This window comes from Schistocerca cancellata, chromosome 8, assembly GCF_023864275.1.
Source record: "Schistocerca cancellata isolate TAMUIC-IGC-003103 chromosome 8, iqSchCanc2.1, whole genome shotgun sequence".
NCBI classification, from domain to species: domain Eukaryota; kingdom Metazoa; phylum Arthropoda; class Insecta; order Orthoptera; family Acrididae; genus Schistocerca; species Schistocerca cancellata.
In genome coordinates, this window is record NC_064633.1 from 242,921,273 (window position 1) to 242,932,107 (window position 10,835).

The following is a 10,835-nucleotide window of genomic DNA, read 5'->3' on the forward strand; positions in this document are numbered from 1 at the left end:
TACAAGCTACGAAGAGTAATCAATGCAAACATTTTAAATACACTCATGCTCATAAATTAAGGATAATTGCAGAATTTGGTGTCACACAACGTGACACTACACAAAACTGGCACTAACGGCATAAGCACATAGGGAACACACACGACACAGATCTGTAAGTCCACGGTATTGGTGACGCATGGTGCAGGGAATGGCAACTGAATCTCAATGTAGACAAGTGTAATGTGCTGCGAATACATAGAAAGGAAGATCCCTTATCATTTAGCTACAATATAACAGGTCAGCAACTGGAAGCAATTAATTCCATAAATTATCTGGGAGTACGCATTAGGAGTGATTTAAAATGGAATGATCATATACAGTTGATCGTCGGTAAAGCAGATGCCAGACTGAGATACATTGGAAGAATCCTAAGGAAATACAATCCGAAAACAAAGGAAGTAGGTTACAGTACGCTTGTTCGCCCACTGCTTGAATACTGCTCAGCAGTGTGGGATCCGTACCAGATAGGGTTGATAGAAGAGATAGAGAAGATCCAACGGAGAGCAGCGCGCTTCGTTACAGGATCATTTAGTAATCGCGAAAGCGTTACGGAGATGATGGATAAACTCCAGTGGAAGACTCTGCAGCAGAGACGCTCAGTAGCTCGGTACGGGCTTTTGTTGAAGTTTCGAGAACATACCTTCAACGAGGAGTCAAGCAGTATATTGCTTCCTCCTACGAATATCTCGCGAAGAGACCATGAGGATAAAATCAGAGAGATTACAGCCCACACAGAGCCATACCGACAATCCTTCTTTCCACGAACAATACGAGACTGGAATAGAAGGGAAAACCGATAGAGGTACTCAACGTACCCTCCGCCACACACCGTCAGGTGGCTTGCGGAGTATGGATGTAGATGTAGATGTAGATAAGTTGAGAAAACCGTCCTGGAACACATGTGCTGTATTTTTATTTTTTTTTAAAAAAAATCACTGTTTCCTGCGCGTGTATCCTGACATCAATATGGGATATGATCACCATGCACATGTACACAGGCCGCAGAACGGGTTGGCATTCTCTAGATCAGGGGTCGAGCAGCTGCTGGGGTATAGCCTCCCATTCTTGCACCAGTGCCTGTAGGATCTCCTGAAGTGTCATAGGGGTTTGAAGATGTGCAGCGATACGTCGACCGAGAGCATCCCAGGCGCGGTCAATGGGCTGGAGAACAAGCAGGCCACTCCATTCGCCTGATATCTTCTGTTTCAAGGTACTCCTCCACGATGGCAGCTCGGTGGGGCCGTGCGTTATCATTCATCAGGAGGAAGCAACCCTGAAAAGGCAGACATACTGGTGCAAAATGACGTCCCGATACACCTGACCTGTTACAGTTCCTGTGTCAAAGACACGCAGGGGTGTACGTGCATCAATCGTAATCCCACCCCACACCATCAAACCACAATCTCCATACAGGTCCCTTTCAAGGAGATTAAGGGGTTGGTATCTGGTTCCTGATTCACGTCAGATGAAAACCCGGTGAGAATAACTGTTCAGACTATACCTGGACTCGTCCTTGAACATAATCTGGGACCACTGTTCCAATGACCATGTGCTGTATTCTTAACACCAGGCTTAACGGGCTCTCCTGTGACCAGGGGTCAGTGGAATGCACCTTGCAGGTCTATTTTTGACCACCCTCCAGTCGTCCTAGTATTCTACCCCTCATAACGTCATCAATATGTGTTCTTTGAGCCATTTTCAACACAAAGTCACCATTAGCACACTTACTCGCTGAACCGTGTTCTGCCATGCACCAACACACGTGTGCGTATGTGGAATGCTGCCTGCGCCACCGTGCGAGACCGCAGGTCGAATGCACGGCACGGTCATACCCCGAAGTGATTTAAACCGGCAAACCGCTCACCAGAGCGTTGTTTCACCATGTATCAGCATTATCCTTAATTTATGAGCACGAGTGTAGAACTTGAAGACTGATATTTTGAAGAGTGTGAATATCTTATGGGATATATATATATATATATATATATATATATATATATATCCCAAAAGATATTCACACTCTTTCATCTGATATTTTGAAGAGTGTGAATATATATATCCCAAAAGATATTCACACTCTTTCATCTGATATTTTGAAGAGTGTGAATATATATATATATATATATATATATATATATATATATATATATATATATATATATATATATATATCCCAAAAGATATTCACACTCTTCAAAATATCAGTCTTCAAGTTCTACACTCGTGCTCATAAATTAAGGATAATGCTGATACATGGTGAAACAACGCTCTGGTGAGCGGTTTGCCGGTTTAAATCACTTCGGGGTATGACCGTGCCGTGCATTCGACCTGCGGTCTCGCACGGTGGCGCAGGCAGCATTCCACATACGCACACGTGTGTTGGTGCATGGCAGAACACGGTTCAGCGAGTAAGTGTGCTAATGGTGACTTTGTGTTGAAAATGGCTCAAAGAACACATATTGATGACGTTATGAGGGGTAGAATACTAGGACGACTGGAGGGTGGTCAAAAATAGACCTGCAAGGTGCATTCCACTGACCCCTGGTCACAGGAGAGCCCGTTAAGCCTGGTGTTAAGAATACAGCACATGGTCATTGGAACAGTGGTCCCAGATTATGTTCAAGGACGAGTCCAGGTATAGTCTGAACAGTTATTCTCACCGGGTTTTCATCTGACGTGAATCAGGAACCAGATACCAACCCCTTAATCTCCTTGAAAGGGACCTGTATGGAGATTGTGGTTTGATGGTGTGGGGTGGGATTACGATTGATGCACGTACACCCCTGCGTGTCTTTGACACAGGAACTGTAACAGGTCAGGTGTATCGGGACGTCATTTTGCACCAGTATGTCTGCCTTTTCAGGGTTGCTTCCTCCTGATGAATGATAACGCACGGCCCCACCGAGCAGCCATCGTGGAGGAGTACCTTGAAACAGAAGATATCAGGCGAATGGAGTGGCCTGCTTGTTCTCCAGCCCATTGACCGCGCCTGGGATGCTCTCGGTCGACGTATCGCTGCACATCTTCAAACCCCTATGACACTTCAGGAGATCCTACAGGCACTGGTGCAAGAATGGGAGGCTATACCCCAGCAGCTGCTCGACCCCTGATCTAGAGAATGCCAACCCGTTCTGCGGCCTGTGTACATGTGCATGGTGATCATATCCCATATTGATGTCGGGATACACGCGCAGGAAACAGTGATTTTTTTTAAAAAAAAATAAAAATACAGCACATGTGTTCCAGGACGGTTTTCTCAACTTATCTACATCTACATCTACATCCATACTCCGCAAGCCACCTGACGGTGTGTGGCGGAGGGTACGTTGAGTACCTCTATCGGTTTTCCCTTCTATTCCAGTCTCGTATTGTTCGTGGAAAGAAGGATTGTCGGTATGGCTCTGTGTGGGCTCTAATCTCTCTGATTTTATCCTCATGGTCTCTTCGCGAGATATTCGTAGGAGGAAGCAATATACTGCTTGACTCCTCGTTGAAGGTATGTTCTCGAAACTTCAACAAAAGCCCGTACCGAGCTACTGAGCGTCTCTGCTGCAGAGTCTTCCACTGGAGTTTATCCATCATCTCCGTAACGCTTTCGCGATTACTAAATGATCCTGTAACGAAGCGCGCTGCTCTCCGTTGGATCTTCTCTATCTCTTCTATCAACCCTATCTGGTACGCATCCCACACTGCTGAGCAGTATTCAAGCAGTGGGCGAACAAGCGTACTGTAACCTACTTCCTTTGTTTTCGGATTGTATTTCCTTAGGATTCTTCCAATGTATCTCAGTCTGGCATCTGCTTTACCGACGATCAACTGTATATGATCATTCCATTTTAAATCACTCCTAATGCGTACTCCCAGATAATTTATGGAATTAATTGCTTCCAGTTGCTGACCTGTTATATTGTAGCTAAATGATAAGGGATCTTCCTTTCTATGTATTCGCAGCACATTACACTTGTCTACATTGAGATTCAGTTGCCATTCCCTGCACCATGCGTCACCAATACCGTGGACTTACAGATCTGTGTCGTGTGTGTTCCCTATGTGCTTATGCCGTTAGTGCCAGTTTTGTGTAGTGTCACGTTGTGTGACACCAAATTCTGCAATTATCCTTAATTTATGAGCATGAGTGTATTTAAAATGTTTGCATTGATTACTCTTCGTAGCTTGTAGAAACAAAGTAAATCAGTAGCTAATATTATCCCTGGTACTATTAGTAAATTTGAAATCATGTTCTGCACAGAAATGAGTATCATTAACCTACTATCATTTTATTCTGATATTAATTTTACAGTATTACAGCAAACAATTAAATGTACATTTGTCATTAGATATAAATGCATTTTCATTTTCAATAAGAGTGTCCCAGGTACACTTCTGTGAGAAGCGATCGCTTTCAATGCTTTTGCAGCTGGTGACCAGGCATTCGCGTTTGCTCATCGGAGGCGTTAGGTACTCTCCTGTTGATCGCCAGTTACATGAAAAAGAAACGCTACTCTATCTTATATAGTTACAAAGGAAGAATTCATCTCCTTCAAAAGATAATTAATAAATGTTAATATTTCGAGAGAGGTACTGACGTCAGCTGCAATTGGGCATTGAAATAGTTCAATGATAACAGATGAAATTTTAGCCTGTTCCTGCTGTTCATCTTCTCTCTCCTACCGTACCATTGTACCAATATATGATCGTTAGGTTAAGTATGACACCAAGTGTCAGTTTGCCACATTTACAGGCTTATATAAATTTTCATTTGTGTGATCATTTTAGAACTCAACTTACTATACTGGTTCATGCTCTGTCATTAATTTCGTTCCGACCTTAGCAAGACTACAATATCACTGCGACGTTTCGACTGTTACTAATCGATTCTTGAACATCATTTTGTAATTCCAGAATAACTTTCAGAAGAACTGAAACTAGCTTTTCGTTAGTATTCATGAATGAACACATGAAAATGTTACGAACATTTTCCTAGTAATAATTTTCATGATACAAGTAACTTTATAAAAAGTATTATCAACATTTTTTATGAATTTCAGTACTGAAACTTCAGTGTAAAGCTTTATGTTGTAATGTGAGAGGAGCGAACTAAAGTTTAATTCAGTAACGTCAGCGTATATACACCAGCATGGTTTTGATTGTAACCCATAATTTTTCTGTTTCTAATAAAATAATACCTAAAGAGCGACGAATCAGCCATCAGAGTCTCAGTTTTCCGACAGTTTTTGTGAGTCAGTTTTGTAATTCTATTACAGAATAAATATATAATTTTGAAAGAGAAACATCGCGTATAAACCTGAATTTTTTAAAATTTCTCTTGCTACTACCATATCATTATCTAAGCGGTCAAGAAATCTGTAAGTTGCAGTAAATTATGGTGAAGCGGGTAGTTGCAAATTCTTTTACAGCCACTGCAGCATTGGAGATGGCCGAGAAAGGCGACGACTATTTGCTAATTAACTACTGCAGCCCATTTCATTTCACAGACACCACACTTATGCATAGTGTCTCTCCTAAGAGTCGTCAGGTGCATTTTCACCGGTGTTTCGGCAGGTAATTGCAATTTCGTCATTGCATTATGTAGCTGGAGTCAGCCCAAGCAAACTGTGCTCATCACATCATTCATGCGAGACCCAGTATCGACAGAAAACGTCGGTTTATTTCTCGTTAGAAACAAAATGGTTTTTAAATCGGAATCTTACGTGCCCAATCGACAGAGCGTTCCCAAATCAGTCAAATGCGGCGTTTCTTTTACTGGTGCGTTTTAACAGGGACAGTAAAACACGAAGAATAACCAGAACTCTAGTGGCGACACAACCGCACTGGCCTGTGTTGCCACCTGCCGCCATGCAGCAGAGCTACCTAGTCGTTGCTGGAGTACTGGTTATTCTTCGTGTTTTACTGTCCCTGTTAAAACGCATCAGTAAAACAAACGCCGCATTTGACTGATTTGGGAACACTCTATCGAATGGGCACATAAGATTCCGATTTACAAATCATTTCGTTTGTAACGAGACATAAACCGTCGCTTTTGTCGACACTGGGTCTCCCATGAAAGATGTAATGAGCAGTTTGTCTGTGCTGATTCTAACTATCAATGCAGAAGCGAAATTGCAAATGTCTGCGGAAACACCGGTGAATATGCACCTGACGTCTCTTAGGAGAGACTCCCGGTATAGTGTACTAAATCTTGTTCAAGGTGTTCGGCGGCTGCGGGGACCAATGCTGCAAATGAGTTTATGACACTACGTGCACAGACGAGCACAGCATTGCTTCTAAATGTGAGGGCGACACTTGGAACACGTCCTTTAAGAGGTACCAGTGTACAGTAATTTCTAACACGTAAAGCAATGAAGTAGTATTCTTCTTATTTGTGGATTCTTCCATCGCTTCTTGATAGAACAATGCCATATTGGGGGTTGAATAACACTTGGGCGATTTTTTGTTCTACTGATTTTTATTTGTATGACCTAGTTTTCGGCTTATTAGGTCATCTTCAGATAACTACTGGCTATTGTTTACAAGGAGCTTGTGTTCTTACGAACCAAACATTCTGGACTAAGATACGACGCACTTACATACGATCTTTAGTTGTGGTATTTTTTTTTTAATTATCAGACGGGTCTTTTGACTTTTTGTTCTGCGAAACTGTTCCTTAACATAATGAATCACATTTCATGGTTTTTCAGTACCATTTATGACAACAATTAGAATTATTTAGAATACACATTATTACAAAATTACATTTTTTTGGTATTTGTTGTGAACAGTTGCACTGGACACTAATTGTTGGTTGTACAACAGTTCTGTTTTCTTTTGGGGTAACATTTTGTTATTAGAAAATTTGTGCATTAATATATAACAAATATTAAATTGTTACAGTTGAGTTACAGTTAGTAACGTAAACACATATGGGATAATGTAATATATTGGGGTGTGAATTTGTTTACTATTGGGACACCTTGTGGTTAGTAGCAGGTTTACTGTATTGTGTAAAGTTTAAGATTGGTGATGTGCTCAGTTGCAATTGGTCATTTAGAACCAGCCGGGGATTTAGGGCTAAGTGTTTGTTAATTTAAGTGCCTCTAGTAGGCTGAGTTTTCTGCCTGAGTTGGCTATATGTAGCACTTCTGTGTGTGTTAGATATCTGTGTCCTTCTATGAGCACATGTTCAGCAAAGTTGGAGTCTGATTTATTTAATATCCAGCTGCGTTCATGTTCAGTCAGCCTTATTGATATGGCCTGGCCCGTTTGACCAATGTGTAGTTTATTGCAGTCAGTGCAGGTTATTTTATAGACCCCACTGTTGCTTAGTTTATCTGTTTTGTCCTTGCTATTAAATAGGAGATTAGCTGTAGTTGCTCTTACATAAAATGATGTTTTATAGTTTTGGGATTTCAGTGTTTTGGCTAGTTTGTCTGATAGCTTACCTAGATATGGAATAGTACACCAGTTAGTTTTTGGTGTGGTTGTTATTGCAGAGGGGGCATAAATGTAGGGCAAGATTTTCCTTCTTTCTTTTTTGTGCAGGATTTTGTCAACTAATTCAGGGTTATAACCATTGTTATATGCAATATATTTAATGGTGTCTACTTCTGTTTGTAAATTCTGTTGTGGCATTGGTATGGGTGGGAGGCGAAGTACCATGGGATAGAAGGCTGCATGTTGGTGAGTTATTGGGTGTTGTGAACATGACGGTGTTACTGTGTCTGTTGTTGTGCGTTTTCTGTAAATTTTGAAAGTATGTGTATTTGTGGTGACATCTATGTTAAGGTCTTGTGTTTCTTGTTAATGTGTATGGCTTGTGTGAATTTTTTTTTTTTTTTTTCATAGTGGCGGCTCGTAACCAAACATTCGGAACTAACTCTCAAATGGCGCGTTTGCGGCCCCTTGTTTATACTGTCACGCATGTCAGTTTTCGCTACTAATTGTTTTTCACCCTGTATACTGTAATGCTCGTTATAGGCAACCTGAACAGACAATAAAATTTGTTGAAAATCTTTCCAGTCACATTATGTCCGAAGTCGGACTGATTCATTCATATCAGATAAGAAGCGCATTGCTTTGGAGTGTGTGTGTGTGTGTGTGTGTGTGTGTGTGCGTATCTGTTTGTGTGTGTGTGTGTGTGTGTGTGTGTGTGAGAGAGAGACAGAGAGAGAGAGGGAGGGAGAGAGAGAGAGCGAGAGAGTTTGTGTGTATGTGGCGCGCGTGTGTATGTGGAATGCTGCCTGCGCCACCGTGCGAGACCGCAGGTCGAATGCACGGCACGGTCATACCCCGAAGTGATTTAAACCGGCAAACCGCTCACCAGAGCGTTGTTTCACCATGTATCAGCATTATCCTTAATTTATGAGCACGAGTGTAGAACTTGAAGACTGATATTTTGAAGAGTGTGAATATCTTTTGGGATATATATATATATATATATATATATATATTTCACACTCTTCAAAATATCAATCAATTTCTGTGTGTATGCAGTCTGTGTCGCTCAGAGGCAGATATACAATTTAATTGATGGTAGCATACCTGGAAGAATTTAAGTACTGTGCCTGAATCGGTAAAAACAGAATCCATATAGGATCGCTTTGTTGTCCATCTGTTAAGTCATCGTTTTCTCAGGCACAGGCAAAGGTAAAAAGTTGAATTTATGTAAAAAATAATTGTCTATGATACTCTGGTGCTGTTAAAAATGTAAACTCTAAGTCAAAAGATACGAATATTTATGTTGCATATTTTGATACTCGCAGTCTCACTCATCAAAACCTATAGAATCTATCTGTATGCATAATTCAGTTTATACATCACTTTTGTGGTGTGTGTTCCACTTAAGTGAAATTTATGATCCCTTGTGTGAATCTCACTCGCACTTGTCCAGCTTTGTTTATCCTACCAGCTACTTTCCCTTGTTGAAAAATGAACCTGCAACAATATTTGGAAAGTTAGTTTCTAAACCAGAGAAACAAACTTAAGTAGAAACAGAGAGAATATATAATATGAAATTAGTTAGCTTCCTTGTCGAAGTTGACTGATTTATGTGGGTTACAAAAAGATTATCATTGCATCTGTTGTACATGTAAAACAGAGTGTATGTATGTCTGGCATCTCCTACCAAACCCTGAATGGCTTTCAATCAAATTTGACAAATAAACATCAAGCCTCATGACTATCAGCATTGTGGAGTTCATAACCTCCTAGCAGTAATAGGAGTAGAGATATGGCCAAAACCATGTTTTTCCCAGCCTCTGACTTACAAGCTGCCATTCACGGGAGTCAAGCTGTGTGGGTAAAGTACTGGAATGATAAATCAATATGCTTTTTAAGGTAGCATACATCTCAGAGGCAAGAAACGGTTTTCTGTGGCATGACATCTAGGCTGCCCTGTATGACAGGTGCGCTATAAGGTTTAAATAGTTAAGGAATTACTTGAAATGGAAAAGAGTGGTTTTTTTCTCTTAATACTTAATAAAGATTTAGAAAATTGTAAATTTGTAAATTTGTGGTAAGGTCTTATGGGACCAAACTGCTGAGGTCATCGATCCCTAAGCCTACACACTACCTAAGCTAACTTAAACTAATTTACGCTATGGATAGCACACACACCCATGCCAGAGGCAGAACTCGAACCTCTGAAGGCGGGAGTCTCACGGACCGTGAGAAGACTCCTGAGACCGCGCGGCTACCCCGCGCGGAAGATTTAGAAATTTATTTCTGCCGTGGAGGAATATTAACCGAAGATTCGTAAAAAAATACTCTTCCACAATCACTTCTTTTCTATTGGTTTTAAAGTTCTTATCAAAATCCCAAAGGAAGGCAACTTAGATATGAGGTAGGCTTGGCGGGATGGGCAGGAGGTATGCGAAGTTGCAGTCGACTTTTGCGAAATATACGTTTCTTCAGAGTTCTTCTTAGATATGCTGTAGTCCTAGAGTCCTCTGTACAAAATTTGAATAGTTCTCCAGAATTTCGTGAAAACAATTGTGATCACAATTGTGAATAACTCCCCAACAGTTCTACAGAAAACCGTAATCACATTTTTATGGGATAATCGCAGTAACGAGGAATCCATTTTTACTTAGACTGTTGAAACAAGTATGAGTATTATTGTTGCATATACTCGTTGCGTCTCTCTTTGTTAACAGGTCTTTTGTTGTCTAATTGTGACCTACTTCTTTACGAATATGCTTTAAAGACATGTTACCAAATCTTCTCCTTTTCTTTGAAGAGAATTTCATGACATTTCTGCATAAAATAAATGTTTTTAATTGGCCTATGCTCATAATCGACTTCCAAACGTGAAAATAAATTTTCGCTGCTTCCAATAAATAAATTAAAAGAGAACGTCGAATTCTTACTACGGTATCTCCAGATCCTATAACGCTTCGCAATATGAATTAAATGTACACCACCACGATCATTATAAACAATGCAAATTCTACATCTTCCACAATTACACTTTAAATTGTTACCTTAAATTAGACTATGTAATCTTGCGCAGATGGTTAACCATCTGGAGATCGGACCGTCCTGCTACCAGAAGACAAAATTTTCTGAGTTCAAGTGAGGGTTTAACTGACAATTTCCGATAGAACTCTTGGGGTCCTATCCAAAACTGTCATCAGAACTCTACTGCGATTTTGTGTAGTTTCTGTTTTGATAATGGGTCTCTCATTATTGCAGTTATTTCATAAACTATTACCTGCACAAAAAAAGCCATTAGCGTTTTCTCTAGAACTCTGTACACGATTGTGATCATAATTTCTTTTCAGAAACTGGCAAATAAT